This window comes from Oryctolagus cuniculus, chromosome 16, assembly GCF_051225735.1.
Source record: "Oryctolagus cuniculus isolate XC-2025 breed Fujian yellow rabbit chromosome 16, ASM5122573v1, whole genome shotgun sequence".
NCBI lineage: Eukaryota > Metazoa > Chordata > Mammalia > Lagomorpha > Leporidae > Oryctolagus > Oryctolagus cuniculus.
In genome coordinates this window covers 58,298,652-58,323,743 of record NC_142882.1, presented here as the reverse complement: position 1 = coordinate 58,323,743, position 25,092 = coordinate 58,298,652, and the positions used below count along the sequence as shown (strand labels likewise).

General features: G+C 49.4%; 1 long non-coding RNA gene across 2 annotated transcripts; it reads right to left on the bottom strand.

Moving 5' to 3' along the window:
• Positions 1-13,389: 13,389 nt before the first annotated feature.
• Positions 13,390-24,961, bottom strand: LOC103349439 (uncharacterized). 2 transcript variants are annotated; one of them, XR_016223009.1, is made up of 4 exons: positions 24,247-24,961; positions 23,279-23,442; positions 19,337-19,428; positions 13,390-14,421 (listed from the first exon to the last, which is right to left on the bottom strand). It is a non-coding gene; the product is annotated as an uncharacterized LOC103349439 (long non-coding RNA). The 2 variants fall into 2 exon arrangements; XR_016223008.1 differs by lacking the exons at positions 23,279-23,442; positions 24,247-24,961 and adding an exon at positions 21,470-21,606.
• Positions 24,962-25,092: the final 131 nt, after the last annotated feature.

Here is a 25,092-nt window from a genome sequence, read left to right as displayed (position 1 = left end):
GGATAGAAAGCCAGCGAGAATCGTGAGAGCCCACCTCAACAATCACTTGGGCATCCGTAAGTGGATTTGCTCTATTGCACAACTGACAACACTTTAAATATATTCGAGGGGACATGCAAGTCAGACGCACCGTGTGAGAGCACCTTGCATTAGTCAGACGGACGGTTATTAAAAAAGACAAAAGACAGCAGGTGTCGGTGATGGCGTGGGGAGAAGGGAGCCCTCCCCACTGTGGCTGGGAGTGTAACCCAGGACAGCCATTGCGGAACACAACACGGAGGCTTGTCAGAACATCACACACGGAGGCACACAGTGCCCAGCCCGCTCACCGCCGGGTGTCTGTATATGGCCACAGGGAATGAAGTCAGTGTGTCAGAAAGGCATCCACGCACTCGTGTCTGTTTCAGCATTGTTTGCAAGGGCCAGGATATGGGAGCAACCTAAGTGTGTATCAGTGGGTGAACGGATAAAGAAAACGTGGCATGTGTGTTTACAGTGGAATACTGCTTGGCCTTAAATGGATGAAATCCTGTCACCTGTGACAGCATGGGTGAACCTAGAAGACGTGAACTAGAGTGATCCTGCATCATCCCGCTCCTATGTGGACATCAGAAAAGTGGCACTAGAACAGTCACCGCCCGAGACCACGAGGGGAGAGACGGGAGCACTGTGGGGTTACTGTGGGGTCTGTGCTCTGCTGCATAGTCCTGGGCCTACACTTAACAATAAAACACGATAACATATAGTTAACAATAATTACACTATAGATTTAAAACTAGCTGGGGGGCTGGCGCTGTGGCACAGTGGGTTAACGCCCTGGCCTGAAGCGCCAGCATCCCATATGAGTGCCGGTTCGAGACCCGGCTGCTCCACTTCATGTCCAGCTCTCTGCTGTGGCCTGGGAGGGCAGTGGAAAATGGCCCAATTCCTTGGGCCCCTGCACCCGTGTGGGAGACCTGGAGGAAGCTCCTGGCTCCTGGCTTCGGATCGGCGCAGCTCTGGCCATTGCGGCCAATTGGGGAGTGAACAAGTGGATGGAAGACTCCCCTCTCTCTCTCTCTGCCTCTCCTCTCTCTGTGTAACTCTGACTTTCAAGTAAATAAATAAATCTTTATTAAAAAAAAAAGAAACACTTGCAAGAAGAAGAGAAAAGAGAATTAAAGACACAAAAGAGGCAAATAAGCAACAGAAAAACTGAAAAAAAAAAACTAGCTGGAAGAAAGGACTTTTCAGATTCTCACCATGAAGAATTGATAAATACTTGAGGTTAGGGATATGCTAATTATCCTGCTTTGACCATTTTACAATGTAAATGTGCATCAAAACATCACACTCTACTCCATAAATATGAACAGTTCTTATGTGTCAGCTAAAACGTTTTCTGGTTGGGATAAAAGCTTTCTTCTGCTAACAGGAAATGCACTAAATGTACCAAAAATACCTAGTTTTTTTTCCTCCCATGTGGATCAAAGAACTCACTTGATGGGTGCCATACTTAAGGAACTCTGTAGAACCTTCAAATAGAACAGGAACTCCATTGTCCACATTCTCCCCAGAGTTCTAGAAAAGTAAAACAAGCCCATGATATTGCAATCAAAATATCAAAATTAAAACCGTGCAGATTTTTAAAGAAGTTCAATCTGGCTTGTCCTAAAGTTCTATCCTTTATCCTAATGAAAACATAATGCACCCAGAACCTCAAACTGTCTCCATATGAAATGCATTTAGAAGACCCATGTGGCTCAAACCACCTCCTTCACCAATAGACTGGACTTCGCTACGTCCCATCCTTCTCAGCTGTTGTCGAAACCAGTATCAGGCACACGGTCACATGCCCAGCAGGTGCAAGCTGCGATTTGAAAATGATGCCATCAGACACCAAGCTGCAGGATCTAAAGCCAGGAGCCTGCGTGTGCCGGGAAAGACACCACGACATCGTCCTTGGCAAGGTCATCTCAAGTGCATTGAACCACAAGCACTGGTCTCAGACTGGAGGATTCATGATTCCCAGGGCGGGTGTGCTAAGGATTCTACCACTCGGACATCCAGTCCCACTGGGAATACACCCAGCTGCAGAGATAGCTGTTCCCAGAACGGGAGGCAGTTTCCAGTCAGGACTTTCTGATTAAGCGTTGTGACGAGGGCTTGCAGCTAGTGACTTGTTTCCTGCTGTCACTCTGGGGTGGCAAGCTTAATCGTAAGATGGCCGTCATGTCCCTTTTGCTCCTCTCAGCTGTCTGCACTCCAAGATTAGCCCAACTCAAGCACATGCGATGGCTGCCAGTTGTTCCAACAGATGCTTTTGCCGTACAACTTGGGACTCTTCTAAAGGGTGTGCTAGCATGTCTGCAGGTTTTAGCTGAACCCCAGTGCCCCATTAGCTGCCATCCGAGGAAAAGAAGATAAAAAGAGCACACGGCTGGTGCCACGGCTCACTAGGCTAATCCTCCGCCTGTGCCGCCCCGGGTTCTAGTCCTGGTTGGGGCATTGGATTCTGTCCCGGTTGCTTCTCTTCCAGTCCAGCTCTCTGCTGTGGCCCGGGAAAGCAGTGGAGGATGGCCCAAGTGCTTGGGCCCTGCACCCCCATGGGAGACCAGGAGGAAGCACCTGGCTCCTGGTTTCAGATCGGCGCAGCGCGCCGGCTGTAGCAGCCATTTGGGGGGGGGGGTGAACCAACAGAAAAAGGAAGACCTTTCTCTCTGTTTCTCTCTCTCTCTCACTGTCTAACTCTGACTGAAAAAAAAGAGAGAGAGAGCACACTAGTTTCCTGGTTAGGTCTAGGCCAGCTAGGAAACCGGATGCAAAGTGGCTTCCAAATGTTTGTTATTGCATTCATGATCATCTTCAGGCCTCATGAGCAACCCCCCAGACCCTGCCCCGCCCCGGGGTGCAGCTGAGTGACGTTCCTGTGGACCACACTGCATGAAGACACGCGCTGCCAACCCGGTGGTCACCCCGAGTCAACGTGGATCTGAGTTTGACCACAAGAGGGCAGTGAGGAGTTATAATGAAGGAGAGAAGAACTCGCTTACCTAAGGTAACAAAGAAAGGTCAGGGACAGCCAATGCTGAAGCTGAACCTGCTGCCGGCCAGTTCCACAGCTGAAATCACAAGAGTTCTTGGGAAAACACACACACACACACACACACACACACACACAAAGAACGGAAACTGTCTCCCGTCATGATAACGCAGCCTGCTCAGGACCGGAGTGCCGATCCGCACAGCCAAACGCGGAAAAACCTTTGATGTTCCACTAACTGAGGTTCTCTCTGTAAACCCAGCCTGGTCTGTGTGGAGACAACGTGCGTGTAACTGGTGCTGCTCGTTTATGAACGATCGTCTCCTATGCTTTAAATTGATGTGACCTGCAGACACTCCGACAAAAGTAGTGCCTGGCCCTGGATCCCAGCTTCCCACCAGTGCAGACCCTGGCAAGCAACAGTGATGGCCCAAAGAGGTGGAGTCCCTGACACCTGGCCCTGGCCCCAGCCCAGCTGCTGTGGGCATCTCAACAGTGAACTATTAGATGATAGCGCTGTCTCTCAAATAAATAAGTAAAGATTAATAAAGGGGAGACTACTTTCACGTGGTGTCTGGCTCTGTAAACCACTGATGAAAGAAACATAGAGTAGAGGCAGGTGTTGTGGTGCAGAGGGCTACCCCACTGCTTTGGGATGCCCACATCCCGTGTCTGAGTGCCTGGTTTGAATTCCGGCTACTCCAATTCCATTCCGGCTTCCTGCTAATGCACCTGCGAGACAGCATATGACAGCCCAAATATCTGAGCTCCTGCCCCCCTCGTGGGAGGACAGAATGAAGTTCCTGGCACCTGGCTTCAGCCTGGTGCAGCCCCAGCTGCTGCACGGGTTTGGGAAGTGAATCAGCAGATGGGAGATCTCTCTGTGTCTCTCCTTCTTTCTCTGTCACTCTGCCTTTCAATAAATCTTTTTTAAAAAATCTATAACAAATTCGTCAACAAACAACAGTACTTATTAGGAATTCTAAGTGAGTACATCAGTGCTTGGGACGCACCCAGTAGGAGGCACCTGTGGGACACATGGGAGAGCGACAATCCGTTCAAGCTTTCAGCTGGCAGTGGGCAGACGTCAGGAGGGTGCAGGGTTTGTATTATACTTCCCAGGAGTGTACAAAGCAAAGAGTGAATCTCTGCCAGGCTGTCTACACCACCATCTGAGGGCCAATGGGGGAGCGGAGCTTTCAGAGGGTGTAGAGAAAAACCTGCCGGCAGGGACATCCACACTGCAGGTGCAATTTCCAGGAGCAAGAACTGAGCGATGGTGCAAGATGGAACAAGGAGTAAAAGACTTTATTAGATTCGTGACAAGGTGGGGTGTTCTAAAAATGTAAGACCTCAAGCCAGTCAGAGTAGAGCAAAGGTGTGGGGTTGTGTTGCTCCAACATTAAGGAAACCTTTGATACCGGAGGACTTCAGGTGCCGGACACTGGCCGCAGCCACTGACTTCAGGCGGGAATAGGTGTTGATTGCTGATTGGCTAGCTGCTTCCCGCTAGCTCACCCTGCTGCGCAATTAACTGCTGATAACAGAATGTGGTTTTTGCCTTTAAAAACGCCCCACTACTGCAACTTGGGGTTGTCTTCTCTGGACTTGCTCTGTGAGAAAGGCAGTCACCTGCTGGCTGTAGACTCCTAATTTGATCTCCAAGCCTCGCTGGGTTTTAGTCGGTGCGCCCCACAACAGAGTCGCAGGTCACTGATTTGAAGGCCTCTGGATTTCAGACGCATTGAAACCTGTGTCTCGGAGTTGACGAAAGACAGCAGAAAGTGGTTTGAAAAGAAAGCCCTGCATTTAGAAGGCAGGAAGTCCTCAGTGAGCGGACTCCGGGACATCACTGGACAGGCAATGACTGTGGTAGGTGGCCATGGGCTGCACAAACGGGCAGTGGAGCTCGGCTGGGGAGGGGAACACTCCGAGAATGGCACGAAGCCCATTGCGGTGGGAAGACTTGATGAGGCAGGATTCAAGGAGAGGCCATTCTTGTGCGACAATGACTTCAGCCTGTTTGAAGGCTAAGGGGAAGAAACAGATGAGAGGCACCATCCAAGGTACCAACGAAAGGGTATAGGACAGATTAGTGCAGGAGAGACACAGCTATACAGTCAGTCGGGGCTGTGTTCAAACAGGAACTTTTCCACTCTCTAATTATGTGACATTGGACGTCTCTCTTAAACCTCTGAGCTTTGGCCTCTTCATTTCAAAAAACTGGGATAATGATTCTCTGACCTTACTGGGTTACTGCTTGTATTGAGTGAGGATAACTCTACGTGAATAATCACGTAGAGTGTGTGGCATGGTGGCCACGACATAGTAAATGCTCAATGAATGGGACCCACTATTAAAACAATAGGAGGGCCGGCGCCGCGGCTCACTAGGCTAATCCTCCGCCTTGCGGTGCCGGCACACCAGGTTCTAGTCCTGGTTGGGGTGCCGGATTCTGTCCCGGTTGCCCCTCTTCCAGACCAGCTCTCTGCTGTGGCCAGGGAGTGCAGTGGAGGATGGCCCAAGTGCTTGGGCCCTGCACCCCATGGGAGACCAGGATAAGTACCTGGCTCCTGCCATCGGATCAGCATGGTGCGCCGGCCACGGCGGCCATTGTGGGGGTGAACCAACGGCAAAAGGAAGGCCTTTCTCTCTGTCTCTCTCTCTCTCTCACTGTCTACTCTGCCTGTCAAAAAAAAAAAAAAAAAAAGACAATAGGAAAGGTTAGTGTTGTGATGCATTGGGTTAAGCCATCACCTGCAACCCTGGCATCCCATTTGGGCACTGGTTTGAGTCCCAGCTGCTCCATTTCCAATCTAGTTCTCTGCTATGGCCTAGGAGAGCAGTAGAAGATGGCCCAAGTGCTTGGGCCCCTGCCACCCACATGGGAAACCTGGATGGAGTTTCTGGCTCCTGGCTTCATCCTGACCCAGTCCTGGCTGTTACAGCCATTTGGGGAGTAAACCAGAGGATGGAAGACATCTCTCTCTCTCTCTCTCTCTCTCTCTCTCTCTGACTCTGCTTTTCAAATAAATAAGTTTTAGAAAAGAAGACACTAGGAGAGAGCATAATTGATTAGCCAAGTCCAAGGAGGGAAGGATGGGTTAGAGCTCATGGATGGAGGAATGAGCCCTAAAAAGGGAGAGGATTCTCCTCTGCAGTAGGTCTGAAAGATTTCCACAAATTCCCTCCTTCAATAGAAATCTCATGAGGACAGTGGCACTTAGCGACCACCTCTAACAGAACGTGGTGGAGTGACGATTTGCAGCTTTTAAAAAATTATTTGAAAGTCAGAATTACAGAGAGATGGAGAGACAGAAATGGATCTTCCATCTGCTGGTTCACTCCCCAAGTGGCTGCAATGGCCAGGGCTGGGCCAAGCTAATCCAGGAGCTTCATCTGGGTCTCCCACTTGGGTACAGTGGCCTAAGCACTTGAGTCATCTTCTACTGCTTTCCCAGGCACATTAGCAGGGAGCTGGATCATAAATGGAGCAGCAGGGATTTGAACCGGTGCCATATAGGATGCCGGCACCACAGATGGTGGCTTCACCCACTACACCACAGTGCCAGCCCAGAAGCACAGCTTTTAAGACTTAAGTAAGTTACTTGGGGCTTGTGCTGTGGTGCAGTGGGTTAAAGCCCTGGCCTGCAGTGCCGGCATTCCATATGGGCGCTGGTTTGAGTCCTGGCAGCTCCACTTCTGATCCTGCTCTCTGCTAATGCACCGGGGAAAGTAGTAGAAGATGGCCCAAGCACTTGAGCCCCTGCACCCAAGTGGGAGACCAGATGAAGCTCCTGGCTCCTGGCTTTGGATGGGTGCAGCTGCAGCCATTGTGGCCATCTGGGGAATGAACCAGCAGATGGAAGACCTCTCTCTCTGCCTCTACCTCTCTCTGTAACTATTTCAAATAAATAAAATAAATCTTCTTAAAAAAAAAAAAAACAGAGTAAGTTACTAAAGCATTGCAACTCCTTCCATGTTTGTTCTCTTGGCTCACTCCTGGGAGAAGCCACCTGATGTCTCACGGGAACACCACAGTGACCCTGAGGAGAGGCCTGTGTGGTGCAGACCCAGTGCACCAGCTTGGAAGTGTCTGCACCCAACTGTTCTTTTAAACTGCTAATCTTGGGACTCATTTATTACATAGCAGTGAATAACTAGTGTGCCTTCTTTTTGTCTGAGACAGAAGAGGAACAGAGTGACAGGTGCATGGTAGAGAAAGGAAAGAAGGTGGGGTGCCTGATGGTCTCCGTTTTCTGTGTAAAGTTATCACACGAGGCACATCAGCTGCTGACAACGAGTGGGCTTGATGACCTGGCAAGGGACTGGCAGCACCGCCGCACAGAACACAGGGAGGGAGACAAGCAGCACACACGAGAGGCCCGCCTTTCCAGTGCACCTGCCTGGCCTTCTCGCCAAACACAGCCACAGCTGCTGGTGGAAGGGGCTCAGCGTCCGCGTGAGGAGCCTTTGTGTCCGGGGTGAAGCTCGGTGGCAGTCGGCCCAAGAGACTGCGCATGTGGGCAGACTGCTGCCTGGGAGGTCAGAGCTGGGGCTGCTCCAGGCCCATCCAAAGCAAGTGCTCCCTGCTGTCACAAGCGATTTGCAACCATTCGATGGAGTTCGGTGCATTATTTATGAGGAGCGGGAGGATCTCAGAAGGGAGGTTTTTAAGAGGAAACCCCACAAGCCTATGGAGTCTGCAGCAAGCACACTGCAGGGTCCTGGTCTTCCAATGCCTCTGGTTTGCAGAATTCTTTTTTTTTTTATCATCATTCTTTTAACAAATATCTATTGGACGTATTACGGATCAGCCACTTTTCTAGGCTCATGCAAATGGACAAATTTCATGTTCTCCTGACCCTCACGTTTTAGGGAATGGAGACACATGGGAAACTTGAGCAGGGACTTTCCTGGTATCTTCTAAACAGATAGGTAGTACAGAAGCACACATTCCATCAGGGAGGAAGCCTGGAGGCTTCGCAATGAGGGAAGGCTTTTATGGCAGTGTTTCAGTGCACACTCTGGCGGCGGTGGTATGTGGTTGGCTGGTGGTAGCTTCCCTGGCAAAGGACACATACAGGCTTTCCCGCCCGTGTGATGTCTTTCGTGAGTCCTCGGGTGGCTTCTGCGCCTGAAAGACTTCTCACAAGTACTGCACCGGAAGGGCTTCTCTCTTTTGGGAGTCATTTGATGCCCATGGAGGTCTGGAGCCTGCAGGAAGCCTCTGTGACACTCGGCACAAACAACGACCTCTCATTTCCGTGTCTTCTCCGACGGGCTAATAGGGGACAGAAATGTCTAAAGATCTCAGATTTTAAGGGTTTTGGGGATCTTTCTTGGGATTCCCCGATATGATTGGTAGGGACAGGTCCAGGTGAGGACTTGCATGGCCTGCATAAAAGCCATGGTCTCACCTCCATTGTGCTGGACTGATGAAGCCGTGGCTCTGGGCACCTTTCCCAGGACCTACAGGTGCCTGGCTCTGCCCCCCTGCAGCTGTATGGGGTCCTGAAAGACACACATCCCTCCATAGGCCTGGCACAGTTCTCTTCCTGGAGAGCGACCAGGGAGAGGATCCATTGCCGTGACTAGTAATGCTGTCATGTACTTGAGTGCTTTTCAAAGAAATGTGCAGCCATCTTCTTCGTCTTGTGCTGTCGCCGCAGAAGCGGCTTGGGCAGCACATAAGGTGTCCTCCTATTACCTCCTGTTGGGGTTCCTGCTGGCAGCTGTCTTGTGAGATGACGATGGCTCCTCTGAAAGGCGTATTCTTGGAGAAGACGGCTTCCTGTGGCTGCGTGTGGGCGTGCACGGGGACAGGCGGCGTGCACTCCTCACTGAGGTCTCTGGTGGGTTCGGCTGGCTTTTGCAGGCTGCAAGTTGCTGCCTTGCACACGAGTTATTGTTGTGTGGAAATAAGCAGACCACGCCTGAGGACTTAGAGACCTCTCCTGTTGGGACAGCAGGTCTGCGGGGTGTTTTAAACCCTGGGCTTTCCGAGTTCACATCGTTCCTGGACGGTTCACGTTTACATGAGGTTCTGAGCTCTAAAGTCATTTTTAGTAAGAGTTCTCAGATTCAGGCCTGCGCCGCAGCTCAATTGGCTAATCCTCCACCTTGCGGCGCCGGCACACCGGGTTCTAGTCCCAGTTGGGGCGCCGGATTCTGTCCCGGTTGCCCCTCTTCCAGGCCAGCTCTCTGCTGTGGCCAGGGAGTGCAGTGGAGGATGGCCCAAGTGCTTGGGCCCTGCACCCCATGGGAGACCAGGAGAGGTACCCGGCTCTTAGCTTCGGATCAGCGCAGTGTGCCGGCCACAGCGCGCTGGCCGCGGCGGCCATTGGAGGGTGAACCAACGGCAAAGGAAGACCTTTCTCTCTGTCTCTCTCTCACTGTCCACTCTGCCTGTCAAAAAAAAAAAAAAAAAAAAAAAGAGTTCTCAGATTCAGCCTTAATGATGCAGTCAGTCTTGTGTCTCTGGGAGTGTTTGAACAGTTGGTGGCTGTCCAAACACTCTCTCTTGGTTGAAGTTCAAAGTTCAAACTGGATAATCCTGCACTGAAGCTGAGCTGATGTGGGACCAGCTGGCCTTCCGCACTGGGCTAATGCGACGTGGCTTCCCATGGTTCCTGCCTTCCCTCTCTTCACTGGTCGTTAGGGGATAGCCCTGCAGTTTCTCCTGATTTGGCCACCAGTCTTTAGTCTTTTTTTTTTTTAGGATTTTATTTATTTATTTATTTTTAAAAAGATTTATTTTATTTATTTGAAAGACAGAGTTACAGAGAGAGGTAGAGACAGAGAGAGAGGTCTTTCATCCGCTGGTTCACTCCCCAGATGGCCCCAACGGCCGGAGCTGTGCCGATCTGAAGCCAGGAGCCAGGAGCCAGGAGCCAGGAGCCAGGAGTTTCTTCTGGGTCTCCCACATGGGTGCAGGGGCCCAAGGACTTGGGCCATCTTTCTTTCTTTTTTTTTAAAGGTTTATTTATTTATTTATTTGAAAATCAGAGTTACACAGAGAGAGAAGAGAGAAAGAGAGGTCTTCCATCTGCTGGTTCACTCCCCAGATGGCTGCAACAGCCAGAGCTGCACCGATCCAAAGCCAGGAGCCAGGAGCTTCCTCTGGGTCTCTCACATGGGTGCAGGGGCCCAAGGACTTGTGCCATCTTCTACTGCTTTCCCAGGCCATAGCAGAGAGCTTGATCAGAAGTGGAGCAGCCAGGACTAGAACCGGCACCCATATGGGATGCAGGTGCCTCAGGCCAGGGCTTTAATCCGCTGTGCCACAGCGCCAGCCCAGGATTTTATTTGAGAGGCAGAGAGAGGGAGAAATAGAAAGATTTTCTATCCACTTGTTCACTCCAACAACGGCCAGACCTGAGCCAATCTAAAGCCAGGAGCCAGGAGCTTCTTCCAAATCTCCCACTTGGATAAAGGGGCCCAAGCACTTGGGTCATCTTCCACTGCTTTCCCAGGCCTTAGCAGAGAGCTGCATCAGAAGTAGAGCAATCAGGACTCGAACCGGCGCCCATATGGGATGCCGGCACTGCAGGCGGTGGCTTTACCCACTATGCCACAGCACTGGCCCTATCTTTAGTCTTCATCTCAGAACAGACTGGAGCCCCAGCACATGAAAGGACCATACCAGGATGACCCTCTCCCAAGAGTATTTTAAAAGCACTTTTTAGCCCTGGTCTCGCGACCCCAGAGCCCAGCAGGAACCCGGTGCCTCTCCCTACAGAGCGACAAGTCCTGCTCTCCGCAGCAGCTAAGCCTCTCTCGGTGCTGATTCTATCTACAGATGGGGAAACTGCAAAACTGGTGCCCCTTGTGCCTTACACAATGGGGCCCATTCATTCACTCAAGCTTTCACACCCTCCCTGTTCAATCATGCAGCAGCTCACAGAGCGCCTCCTTAGTCATGGGATAGGCATGGACTAATGATGGGAGTGAAGAGACAGATGCTGCGGTCTTAAGGGTAGCAACGGGGGCTGGCGCCGTGGCTCATTTGGTTAATACTCCACCTGCGGCACCAGCATCCCATATGGGCACTGGGTTCTAGTCCTGGTTGCTCCTCTTCCAGTCCAACTCTCTGCTATGGCCTGGGAAGGCAGTGGAGGATGGCCCAAGTCCTTGGGCCCTGCACCCGCATGGGAGACCAGAAAGAAGCACCTGGCTCCTGGCTTCAGATGAGCACAGCGCCATCTGTAGTGGCCATTTGGGGAGTGAACCAACAGAAGGAAGACCTTTCTCTCTGTCTCTCTCTCTCACTGTCTGTAACTCTACCTGTCAAATAAATTTTAAAAAATGGTAGCAAGGTGGCACACGGTAAGAACGCGATCAACAGGTGTTGAATGATTGAGAATTCTGCCTCCTTGAGGTTCACAGTCTAACAGGGGGAATGCGTCATGTTAAAAAATAATTTAAATTGTTTTAGTGCAATAGTAATGGAATTTTGCAAGTATTCTTAACATAGAAGCCTGCATCTACCTCGTAAGCTGAGGATGGTTTGGTAGAGGAGGTAACATTTGTTTGATCTTGAAGAAGGAATAAGAGCTTTGCAGGAGACCAAAGCTACCGACAGGTTGCATTAGTCCTCTCTGGGTTGCTGTAACAGAATGCCTGAAGCTGGGAGCTTACAAAGAACAGAGGTTTACTTAGTACACAGTTTCAGAGTCTGGAAGCTAAAGATCAGCCAGCATCATCTGTCTGACCTCTCTGGAGGGTCCCCTTGGCTGCATCACAAACGTGGCAGACAAACAGATAAGGAAGGGAGAGCAGAAGGGGCCTTGCACGTGGGGTGGCCTTTGTCTGTAACAACCCACTCTGGAGAGAACTCACACACTCCGAGAGACCAGCATTAATCCCTTCCAAAGCGGCATCTTCAATAACCTCCACACCTTCCACTGGGCCCAACCTCTTAGAGGACCCACCACCTCCTAACGCTGCAACACTGGGGACCACGTTTCTGCCACATGAGCCCTTGGAGAACAGATCACATCCGAGCCATACCATGGGTCTTATTTTTAGAAGGATTCTTTGTCATCCCAGTGTAATGCCAACCTGCCAATATAAATATGTGTCAATATTTTGTTGGGTTTTAATCTCTTGAGTTTCCTTTGCTTTTGTTCTCAAGAGAGTGATCAGCTGGAAAAATTAGATGTGAAACAATTCTGCAAAGGAATTTTTTACATTAAAAAAAATTTAAGTACACATCTGTAGTCCGAGACAGAAGAGCAAATATCCAATTTCTGCTTTTTGTTTGGGAGACAGAGAGAGTGACAGCTCCCATATACTGGTTCATTCCCTGACAGCTCATGATGGCTGGGGCTGAGCCAGGGCCAAAACTGGGAGCCAAGAACTCAGCGAAGCCACCCACATGGGTGGTCACACTTAACCACTTGAGTCATCCCCTCCTGTCTCCCAGGATCCATGTGAGCAGGAAGCTGGAGTCAGGAGCCAGAGCCAGGCATCAAATCCAAGTACTCCCATGTGGGATGCAGGCCTCTTAACTGACAGGCCAAACACTATCCTGAAACAAATTCTAACAAAATGGATGAAATTAGCTCAAGAAACAAAGAGCATGTATTCTAGTCTTCTTCCTGAAAGAGTCTTTTAATTTCTTGTAATTTCCAAGCCAGTGGAAAATATTCTTCCTAAAAATGGCCTCCATATTGTCACCTCTGAACCTTCCTCTGGGGACCTGGCTGAGCGCCCAGAAAACACCATTGTTCCATTCCAGACCAGCATTTACTGTGATCTGCTCTCTTTGGAGCCATTCAGGGAACCAGCAGGTATTGCACACACTAAATCCAAATGGCAGAAGGACTCGGAAGAGCAGAATGCAACCATCTGATTTGTCATTACCAATTTATGAGTGATCAAGTGTGTCGCAAAACTCTGAATCACATCAACTTGCTACAGCAGGGTCCTTCAGAGGCGTGGACCAATACGGACGCTTACTCAAATGTTTTCATGAGTGAGCCCAAGCACTTTGTTTCAAGAAACTACCAGCCTAGCAAGACCTGTCATGGTTCCCTACGTTAATCAAGTGCCTTTCCACCAAGTGGTCGAACCTGCTCTGCTCGGTTTGTGAAAGACTTTGACAATCAAAGGACACAAAAAGGACCCAAGTGAGACGGATGAAAAATGGGAAGCCAAACAGCTGAGCCTGCTTCCTGTTTAATCAAGAATTTGGGACTCTGTGACATTTGCTCCCCTGCCTTGCCATCAGATTCTTACTTTTCCCAGGTTGCAACCTTATTGCATTTAATAGCAGTTGATGGATATTTGTAGCCACATAATAATATAATAATCAAACTGATTATCAGGTATTTAATTGGTAAAGCCATACAACATTTATTTTTTCTTCTTAAGATTTATTTATTTGAAAGGCAGAGTTACAGAGAGAGGGAGAGACAGAGAAAGAGAGATCTTCCATTCGCTGGTTCACTTCCCAAATGGCTTCAATGGCCAGGGTGGGCCTATCTGAAGCCAGGAGCCAAGAGCTTGTTCTGGGTCTCCCACGTGGGTGCAGGGGCATAAGGACCTGGGCCATCTTCTGCTGCTTTACCAGGCCATAGCAGAGAACTGGATTGGAAGTGGAGTAGTCAGGACAGGAACTGGTGCCTATATGGGATGCTGGTGGGTCAGTCCCGCAATGCAACATTCCTGAGTCAATCTTGTACTAAAGGGTTCCCACCCAGTGAGCCAGCTGGTAGCAAAGCAGAACAATAGAGAGATTTGAGATTCTTCCTTTCTAGCTGACATACTACTGCTCATCTTCAACTTTCTGGATAATTTAGGATTGTATTGACTGTGAGTCTTCAAGAACCAAACAGTTCATCCTAAATGCATCAAGGCCAGCGTGTCACTGCAGAGCAGCGTTCCCACGTTCTCTGCCACGTGCTTTCCATCAAAGGGGTTCTGTGATCAAAGAGGTTTGGGAAACTCCATAAAAACAGAGATCCACAGGTTACCTGACACAGGAATTCTCAGGTGCCTTCATACAGTAACGCACATTACTGATTCCCCAAGAGGAAACAGGGGTCGGAATGCAGCGGGTACTCCATCCATGGTTCCACCATGGACCTAAACGCCACAGACTGCAAATGTGCGTCGCTAGCCCTAGGCAGTCACACACAGGTCTGCACATCCAATTTCTTTTTTTTTTTTTTAAGATTTATTTTATTTATTTGAAAGACAGAGTTACAGGGAGAGGTAGAGACAGAAAGAGAGGGCTTCCATCTGCTGGTTCACACTCCCCAGATGGCCGCAATGGCCAGAGCTGCGCCGATCCAAAGCCAGGAGCCAGGAGCTTCTTCCTGGTCTCTCACATGGGTTCAGGAGCCCAAGGACTTGGGCCATCTTCCATTGCTTTCCCAGGCCATAGCAGAGAGCTGGATCGGAAGAGGAACAGCCAGGACCAGAACTGGCGCCCATATGGGATGCCGGCACTTCAGGCCAGGGCTTTAACCCACTGTGCCACAGCGCCAGCCCTACATCCAATTTCCAGTTCTTGTTTGGGAGACAGAGAGCAAGAGAACTCCCATCTACTGCTCATTTGCCAGTGCCTGCAAAGACTGGGGCTGAGCCAGGGCCAAACCTGGAAGCCTGGAATTTAACCATGGATTGAAAATACTTGAAAAAAAAATGCTGCATCTGCAGGCTTTTGTCATTATTCCCTGAACAACACAGTGCAACAACTATTTACATAGCACTTCCGCTATGCTAGTTATCTGCAGATGATTTAAAGACTATGGGGGGATAAGCACAGGTTACGTGCAGACACTGTGTCATTTCCCACAGGCGACTGGAACATCCTTGGATTTTGGTGCCTGCTAGGGAGAGGGGTGGTTGTGGCCCCAGTTCCACAAGGAGGCCAAATGATGACTGCACCTTGTTTTCCAGCTCATCTGACCAGAGAAGCCATGTTTGAAGACCACTTTGGGGGACTGGTGTCCCACAGATCATCCTTTGGGAAAGGCTCTGTGCAGTTGTTATTCCTGAACACCCCAGAGAGTCAGAGGAGCAGTGGACGCTGTGAGAAGGACAGCACGTGAGAAGGACAGCCCGCAGAGAGAACACGTCAGCCAAGGGTGACTTTCACTTCCCACAAGATTCATGGGGCCCTACCCGGGCTCAGGTCTTCTGCCACCACCCCCTCTCCAAACAACAAGGGCCTCGCCACACCGAGTGCAGGGGAGGTGGGGACAGGGACCTGTCAGGAAGACACATCAAATCTGTGAAAGCCCTCAGCCCCGTCCCACAGCAAAGGAACTGGATATCCGAGTTAGCTACCTTCACTCAACTATTACTTCTCACAACCACTGGTCAGACATTGTGGGAATAAAGGCTTTCTGGGTTATTTTTTATTAAGAAGAAACTCACATAGACTTAACCATTTTCAGGAGAACAGTTCAGGGGCACAGAGTACATCTAAATGTTGTTGCCGGCACTGCAGCTCACTAGGCTAATCCTCCGCCTTGCGGCGCCAGCACACCGGGTTCTAGTCCCGGTCTGGGTGCCGGATTCTGTCCCAGTTGCCCCTCTTCCAGGCCAGCTCTCTGCTGTGGCCAAGGAAGGCAGTGGAGGATGGCCCAAGTACTTGGGCCCTGCACCCCATGGGAGACCAGAAGTACCTGGCTCCTGCCATCGGATCAGCATGGTGCGCCTGCCGCAGCGCGCCGGCCGTGGCGGCCATTGGAGGGTGAAACGACAGCAAAGGAAGACCTTTCTCTCTGTCTCTCTCTCTCACTGTCCACTCTGCCTGTCAAAAAAAAAAAAAAAAATGTTGTGCCACCTCCCTATCTTTCTACATCCAGAACATTTTCACCATCGCAATAAAACATCTCATTGGAGAGCCGCCACCCCCGTCACTGTCATCCATCTCTGTCTCTGGTAGCCACCAATCAGATTTCCCTTTTGACAGCCTTTCCTGTTTTGTGTATTTCATACAACTGGAGTCATCTAGCTTCCTTTGCATCTAGCTTCTTTCAAATAGTACAATTTTTTTAGGCTCATCTACATTGCAGCAGGTACATCATCCTTTTTTATACTTGGTGGAATGGATAGACCACAATGCATTTAGTCACTCATCCACCTTTTGGCTACTGTGACTACTGCTGCTATGAAGATTCCTGGCAAAGTGGTTTGTGTCAGTTCACCTGGAGATATATCTAGGAGTGGCATTGCTGGGTCACAGAAATAAAACTTTGCAGCTATAATTTTGTGGGACCCTAAGGCAAGTAAATTATTCTTATGGGGGTGAACGTTTGGTGCAGTGGTTGACGCCTCTTGGGAGGCCCATACCACATAGCGGAGTGCTTGGGTTCGAGTCCCCACTCTACTGCAGATTCCACCTTCCTTCTAATGCACACCCTGGTGGGCAGTGGTGACTCCAGGCATTTGGGAGTGCCAGTGGGTAGGAGCACACTCTGCTTCTCAAATTTAAAAAACTGTTTTTAAGCAGGTCATGATTTAGCTAGCTTGAGACATAATTTCTAAAGCATTTGACAATGGGGCATATAAAATGCATTACCCTCAGAAAGTTTAGAGAATGACTTACGAAGCAAGTTTCTCTACACAAAAACCTTATTTCTCCCACGAGTAACTGTGCATTTTTAGTGAGCCATTTGACTGCCAGTTACTCAGCTCCATAGAATGTCTGTTGTCTTCTCAGCCAATAAGAGTTCAACAAAGACAATCAGTAGAGGTGCCTTTTGGCAGCTCCATTATTGGGAGGTGTCGTACTCATGTGAAGGCCGCAAATAATGGGGAAAAGGTGACATCAGCACTAGATCAGCGATTCTGGAAAGGTTCTGAAACATCCAGAGTTTTTTGACGGTCAACTGAAGTGCTTCGTTTGAGCGTCAGCCTCTGAGAAGAGCTAATTATTGATGGGAGAGTGTTGGGTAGACGGAACACATGAGTTCCATGCATGTTAATTAAGCAGCAAACTCAAGCATGGCTCTCACTTTCTATAAATATTTCCAAATGTTCAGGCTTGGCTTCATTCCAAAGCCATTACTCTTCTGGGGGCCTGCTGAAAACTCTTGGCTCTCGGCTAATTAATATATGGGATACCAGGAACTTACTGAGTTTAAATTTCTTTCTAAGAAGAAAAGAATGAGGTCTATACCCAAGAAATTTTTAAGTAAATCTGCATTCTAGTTTAAACTGGTATTATTTATATCACTTCTACTTTTGGCAGCAGATACATGCAGCAAGATGCTTCCTTTCCATTTTAATTGAAGCTGAAGTCCAAGTGCTACCATTCGTGAATTTACAAGCTGAGGAAATGAATCTATGAACTCCGGTAGCTTGTTAGACTTTAACATTAGAAGCAGTAAAGTTGGGGGCTAGCACATCTCCATCTAACGTAGCTGTGGTAAATGAAAGAGAGATTGCTGACTCTGTATTTCCAGGGACTTTTGGAAGTGGTAGGCAGCGAGACCTGCAAGGCACACATGGTCCTAGAATGCACGGCTGGCCCTCCCCCAAACCAGACTGAGAAAGTTCACTTGTGTTCATGGACAGCTCTATATGCAAAGAGGGAACATCAGCACAGGTGTCATGCGGGTCGGCGGGCGTGAGCGTCTCAGGGAGACGTGACAGCAGGGTTGGCACCGTCTGGCCTGATTATCTGTCTGATTCATGTGCTGGCAAGCAGCACTGCTTGGGAAATGTGTTTGCTGTTTGTTTTCTCATTGAGCAATTTATTTAGTCATCACCTTCTTTGTATTCTCCTTTAGATCTGTAGATGCTGAGCCCAAATTCTGTAAGGTAGGAATTTTTTGTTCCAAATTTTTACAGGATATGTATTTTAATAGTGTATACAGTTTGAGATAATAAAACCAATAAAAGAATACATGCTCAATGTGGAAAAACACAAAAGGATACAGAAAAAAATGTAAATATTTTCTGTTCCATATGGTCCCCTACCTCCCACCTCTCTATGTCCCTTCCTGCAGCAAAGCACAGCTGTCAGCCTTGGTACACACCTCTCCCGGGTGAATAATTACAGCAGCAGTACAGGGTCATAGAAGCATTTACTAAGCGCTAAGCAATAAATGACACTGGAACTACTTCTCCGGGTTACTCTCAAAACAAGAATACAGGTTATCTGGGGGTGGGTGTTTGGCGACACAGTTAAGATGCTGTGTTCCACATGGGAAGGCCTGGGTTTGAAATGTAGCTCTGACTCTGGCTCCTGACTCCAGCTTCCTGCTAAGGCAGGGAGCTGGGACCCTGGGAGGCAGTGGGGATGCCTCAAGTGATAGCGTCCGTGCCATCCACATGGGAGACCTGGATTTGATTCCTTGGCTCGTGGCTTCCACTGACCCAGCCCCAACCACTATGGGCAATTGAGGAGTGAACGAGAGAATGCAAGCTTGCTCTCTCTCTCTCTCTCTCTCTCTCTCTCTCTCTCTCTGCTTCTCAAAGAAATAAAGAAAATAGGGTGTCTGTAAAACAGCCTAAGAAGTTACTGCCTACTGGAATTTCAATGCGTTCCTTTGTTCTCTGTTTGTGATTTCATATATGCTGGCGTGCTTCCCTGCCATGTGACAGACTGTAAGCTGGAAGGAGACATACTACAAATACAATGATGGCTGGTAAAATTTGCAAAGGATATGCTAATGTATGAGTCTGAATTTTAAAATCTTAAATCCGAACTTAAGAACAAATGCCTCTCAGTAAATCTTGGGAAGCTGGGGGAAAAATCCCAGGGAAAGAAGGGCTTGGGGGCCTGTGTGAAGTAGGGGAGATGGCGACTCTGGCTCAAATAATTGGCAAATGTTTGATTCCCCGATGCTGCGGTGAGCCTTGTAGTTATACAGGAACGTAAGGTGTGGCCCCTGCCCCCAAAGGGTTTGCCATCTGAGAAACCAGACGAGCCAGAGTGGGATCAGATAAGACAGGGCTTGCACAAGGACCTGGATTTGGAAAAGTCACGAACAAAGGAGCCTCCACTGGTTTTGACAGAAAGGAGGAGCGTGATAAAGTCGAATGGAAGCTGTTGGCATTCGTCCACTCCCCTCTGTCCCCGCATTTCCACCTGGCTCGGGCTCTTAGGACCTTGCCACACTCTGCCATCCCCCCCACCCTCTCCCAGCCCCAAGGCTGACCTGCCCAAGGCGCAGGAGGGCTCCAAAGCCACAAGTGACTCTCCTCTCATCACCCCACGTTCTCAACCGATGCAAAATTCAAGGCCCTCCTACAGATTCTGTTCACCCCCTCCCAGACTTGTGTCCAGGTTCCTTAAAGGAGCTCTGCTCTACTGAAATTGAACCACTCACCGTTTCCCAAACCCACCTCTGTGCTGGCCTCATGGGATTCCCATCTTCCTCTTGAGCTGCCTAAACCTCTTCTCCAACTCCACAGAGAAGCAGTCAGAGAAACCAGCCCTGGAAAAACAACACCAACATAAAGGCCTGAGCGCATGCAGGTGCTGGCTCCCGCTGTTACCAAGGCCCTGGCGAACGTCTCACTTCGAGTTTCACAGACACTCGCATAAGTCTTACACCCCAAACCACCCCAGCACTGAAATAAAAGATTCGGAGGAAATGCAGACAGTTTATGTGGAGAGCACTGTGGTTAATCACACAACAGTATTTTGAGTGTTTCAAAGGCTTCCAGCTCCCAAAGCATTTTGCTATGCCTGCCTTATTTAAATGAGTACATCATCGAAATGATATTGTATCATGACTGTTGCAGTAATCTGGGTGTGAGAGGGTGAAGAAGAAGGGGCAGGGTGGGGAGCGTGGGAATGGAGAGGAGGTGGTGACTGCACAGGGAGCTGGGTTCTCTGTTGTACAACACCTCTGGGCTCCAGTCCCCACCCTCGCCATTGCAGGCATTTATGGAGTAAACCAGCAGATGGGAGCTCTGTGTTCTCAGCCTCTTAAAAGCAAAGATTAAAACGGGCAGCATTGCCACAGGCAGAGGATTAGCCTATTGAGCTGCGGCGCCGGCACCCCGGGTTCTAGTCCCGGTCGGGGCGCCGGATTCTGTCCCGGTTGCCCCTCTTCCAGGCCAGCTCTCTGCTGTGGCCAGGGAGTGCAGTGGAGGATGGCCCAAGCGCTTGGGGGCTGCACCCGCATGGGAGACCAGGAGAAGCTCCTGGCTTCGGATCAGTGCGCTGCGCTGCCGGCAGCGGCGGCCATTGGAGGGTGAACCAATGGCAAAGGAAGACCTTTCTCTCTGTCTCTCTCTCACTGTCCACTCTGCCTGCAGCATTTATGAATACGCAAGCTCTATTTTTAAGTTTCTTTTGCTGCAAAAAATATTTAAATCCATGCATAGCTTTCTCATAACATACATTTCCATAAACTTCTTGAGTACCTCTGTGTGCAGAGTGTAAACTTTTTTGCACCAAAATAAACGTTTCTTTAAAAAAAAAAGATTTATTTATTTAAAAGACAGTTATAGAGAGGTAGATAGAGTTCTTCCATCCACTGATTCACTCCCCAAATGACCACGATGGCGGGGCTGGGCCAGGCCAAAGCCAGGAGCATGGAACCCTATCTGGGTCTCTCGTGTGGGTGGCAGAGGCCCAAGGACTTGGGCCATCTTCTGCTGTCTCCCAGGTGCATTAGCAGACAGCTGGATCAGAAGTGGAGAAGCTGCAACTCAAACTGGTAGCATCTCACAGTGGTGCTGGGCCACAATAATGGCCCACAAAATAAACGGCTAAGTTCAATTTTCCTCGGATTTTGTGAAGTACCATCATACATTATTAATAATATATAATACTATCATCATGATCCACTATTATAAATATATATACATGCATATTATGTAATTATATTTTTTTATTTATTTTTTTTTTTGACAGGCAGAGTGGACAGTGAGAGAGAGAGACAGAGGGAAAGGTCTTCCTTTTGCCGTTGGTTCACCCTCCAATGGCCGCCGCGGCCGGCGCGCTGCGGCCAGCGCACTGCGCTGATCCGATGGCAGGAGCCAGGAGCCAGGTGCTTTTCCTGGTCTCCCATGGGGTGCAGGGCCCAAGCACCTGGGCCATCCTCCACTGCACTCCCTGGCCACAGCAGAGAGCTGGCCTGGAAGAGGGGCAACCGGGACAGAATCCGGCGCCCCGACCGGGACTAGAACCTGGTGTGCCGGCGCCGCTAGGCGGAGGATTAGCCTAGTGAGCCGCGGCGCCGGCTTATTATGTAATTATATATTAATTTACATATATAATTGTGTCTGTGTGCACCCAAAACTTCGTAATGATGCAATAGCAAAACTTTAAAGATCACTAGCATTTGGCAGAAATCTGATTTCATTAGCTTCATTATCAAGTGACTGAAAGCTGGAATCATTATTTCATAATATAGACGAGACAGAGACTGCATTTGAAAGTGATTATTAATAAGTGCTTTTATCTGGAGCACTTTATATGAAATTGTGAGAAATTTGGAAAACAGCACCCGGCGATGCCCTTACATGCAGACCCTGCGGCTCAGTCTCTGCAAATTGCAACCTGCGGCGAGTTCGTGCAGCTCCTGTCCCAAGTCTCCTTGACTGAAGCTGAGCATGATCCCAGCATTTTCCACAGAGGGCTGCTTTCAGGATTTAATGCACTGATGCACACCTGGATAAGAATCCAGACTGGTGCCTGGCATTTAATAAGTGCTCGGTGAATGTTAGCTAATATTAACCAGGCTTTGGTTACATTTTGAAAAAACAAACATAGAAACAGAACTATCCTTGGGGCTCTGTTTGGGCAGCAGTTAGGTCGATGCTTAGGGTGCCCGCAACCCACACCAAAGTCCCTGGGTTCCAGCCCCAACCCGGCTTTGGATCCAGCTTCCTGCTGAAGCACATCCTGGGAGGCAGCAGGGGTGACTCAAGCCCCTGGGTCCCTGCCACTTGCATGGGGCACCTGGACTGCGTTCTGGGCTCCTGGCATTGGCCTGGACTGACCTTGCTGTTGGGGGCATTTGGGGAATGAACCAGTAGATGGAAGATCAAACTCTCTCTCTCTCTCTGCCTTTCAAATATAGTAAATAAAAACACAAAACTATCCTTGCTTCCTACTGCCCCTTGCTGGCCAACAGGAGTCAGTGCCCCATGTGATATACGGGGAAGACAGATGCCTGGGTAAGGCTAAATTCTCAGTGTTCAAGGAGATATCAATATGTAACTTCAGAGAGCTTTGCAAAATATTGTGGAGAAAATCAATTGAAATTAAGTACAGATAGAAAGAAGAAATTAAATACCTTTAAATATAATAAAATAATGCATTTTAGAAATTTAGAAAACAGGACATTTTAAATGGTAGTGCTGGGAAGCAGAGGCCATGAAAAGTATGGTGAAATAGAGCAGGGTTGGCCAAGCCAAGCAGCTTGCTCTCCGAAACAACCAAGGACACATTTAAGTTCTATGTGTATATATATATATTTTTTTTTTTTTTGAAAGGCAGAGAAAGAGAGAAAGTGAGAGAGAGAGAGAGAGAAGTAAGTCTTCCATTGCTGGTTGACGTCTGAAGGCAGGGACGGTGGCATGACTATTCCTATTTGTATATCATTGAATAACAATGCTTGCTTATTGAGTGCTCACTCTCTGCCTGGCACTTTCTATATATCACTTTTTCAACTTCTTTTTTAATTTGAAAGGTAGAGTTACAAAAAGAGAGGGAGAGACAAAGAGAGAGGTCTTCTATCTACTGGTTCACTTCCCAGATGGCTACAATGGCCGGGCTGGGTCAGGCCAAAGCCAGGAGCTTCATCTAGGTCTCCCACATGGGTGGCAGGAGCCCAACCACTTGGACCATCTTCGGGTGCTTTTCCCAGGCACATTAGCAGGGAGCTGGATCAGAAGTAGAGCAGCCGGGACTCTAACAGGCACCCATATGGGATGCCAGTGTCGCAGGCAGCAGCTTTATGCACTACACCACAATGCTGGCCCCATAGTTTTTAACTTTTTAACATGAAAACATTTAAACATAGAATAGATGGAGTAATATAATAAACTCCCATATCCACATCACTCCATTTAATATTATTTTCTGTGTTTTTACTTTTGTGAATTATTTTAAAATATAGATATTATGTATTTCACCCTAAAACACACCAGGATATCTAAAAATAGACATACACATTTCTACGTAAGTGCAATACCATTATCACACTTAATAAGCTGCCTAATATCATATACTACCCCAGTGCAAATTCAAATTTCTTCCATTGTTCCTAAAATATCTCTTATATCCGGTTTGTGAAACCAAGATTAACCAAGGACAAGCCATTGCACCTGGTCACCACGTCTCTGAAGTTTGTTTTAAGCTAGAACAGCCATCCCTCGGCGCCGCATTTTTTTTCTTTTTTCTTTTTTTAAATGACAATGACTTAAGAGCCTGGATCCATCTGGTCCATCATTTGTTGTGGGTTTTTCTGATTCTTCGACCCTTGCATTTCCTGAGGGAAAAAAGAGGGAATTAAAGGCTTGATTGGGTTGTGATTATGGATTTTTGGAAACATACTTTATAGATGAAGCTGGAGCTCTCTATCAGGAGACAGTGTTTTAGTGGTGATAAGACTGTTCTAGGTTCAGGTGGGAGAACGGGACTTCTTCATAGTCCCCGCCGCACCCCACTGTCCAGCAGTTACTCTGAGGGAGAATGTGGCGTCCTGTGAGTATCCTGCTTCCCAGCGCCCTTTCACCACATCGGTGACGCTGGCATGAAGCCATTATGCCACCGGGTGGGCGCTGGACACGATGGCTAAGATGCCACGTGGGATGCTGGCATCCCAAAACACAGTGCTGAGGAAGCAGAGGCTTCCGGGTCCAGCCTCCTGCTAATGTGCACCGTGAGAGGCAGCAAGGAATGACTCCAGTGCTGGGGTCTCTGCCACCGTGTGGGAGACCAGGATGGAGTTCCTGGCTCCTGGCTGTGGTTGCCCCCAGCCCCGGCTGTTGAAGCTGCCTTGTGTTTTTTTTTTTTTTTTTTTTCTCTCTCTCTCTAATACACTTTTAAATGGTGATTTTCTAAGTCTTGCATTCATTTCACATTATTTCACTGTCACTATTTTGCCAGGTGAGCTGCTTGCTAATCAGCCAGATTACCCTGAAATACACCTGCTGCTAGGAGGCAGAATAATTATTATGTGACATTACTGTCTGTCAGCGTGAAGCATCCGTGCCATTGTCACCGCCGGCCCTGTAGCAACTGAGGTTTAATTTTGTGTTTGTTGTTTGGCTGCCTCTTCACTATTACCAACCGTTTTTGCAGTCTGCAGCCCTGGCTGCCTTCCCTGCTCTGGTTGGTGTGATTTTCCGGGTGTCCCTCAAGCTGGCTTCGGAAAGGACCTGGACTTTCCCGGGGCTGTCATCGCTCCCGGGCTCCGGGTTCACATCTCCAGTCCGAAATTAACTACACAGGCGTGTGTACTCGCAGTCACGGCTTCCATCAAGACCCCTGTCCCCCGGGGTACTAATGGCCAGAGCCGGGATTTGAGCCCGGGCACAGCGCTTCCTCAGGGGAGGAAGCCGCGGGCCTCGCCAGGGGCTTCTCCAGGCTGCAAGCGTCCTTAGGGCGTCAGACTGGCGATCGGGGCCGGAGACGCGGGAACCGACGGGTGGGGTGGACACTCGGACCTTTCCCGACAGACTCCCACTAAGCAGGAGGACGGCCGCGTGAGGGACCCCGTCGGGGGCGTGGCCAGGCCCGCGGCCCCACCTTGGATCTGGCCAGAGACCCGTAAAGAGCAGAAACTGCCGCACAATACCACGCGCCCAGTCCAAGGCGAGAAAGCACCCGCGCGCCGCGACCCTCGGCCCGAGTCCACAGAGTCCGACCCGCTTCCGCGTAGCACCCACCAATCAGAGAGAGCCTTGAGCAAGGGGGGCGGGTCGTCGGGAGAGCGTACCCAATGAAGAATCAGGCCCCGGTCGCATCAGGACACGGTATTTAGTGTCCCTGCGGAGGGCGGAGAGCAGGAGGTGGGGCTTGACCAATCAAAGGGGGCGACCCACGTTGGTGGGGCGGCAGCCAATCAGAAGGGAGCTCGCTCTCGACTCGCCCGACCCACATTTTCCGCCTTTTCTGGGGCCGGCGGCGGCGACGC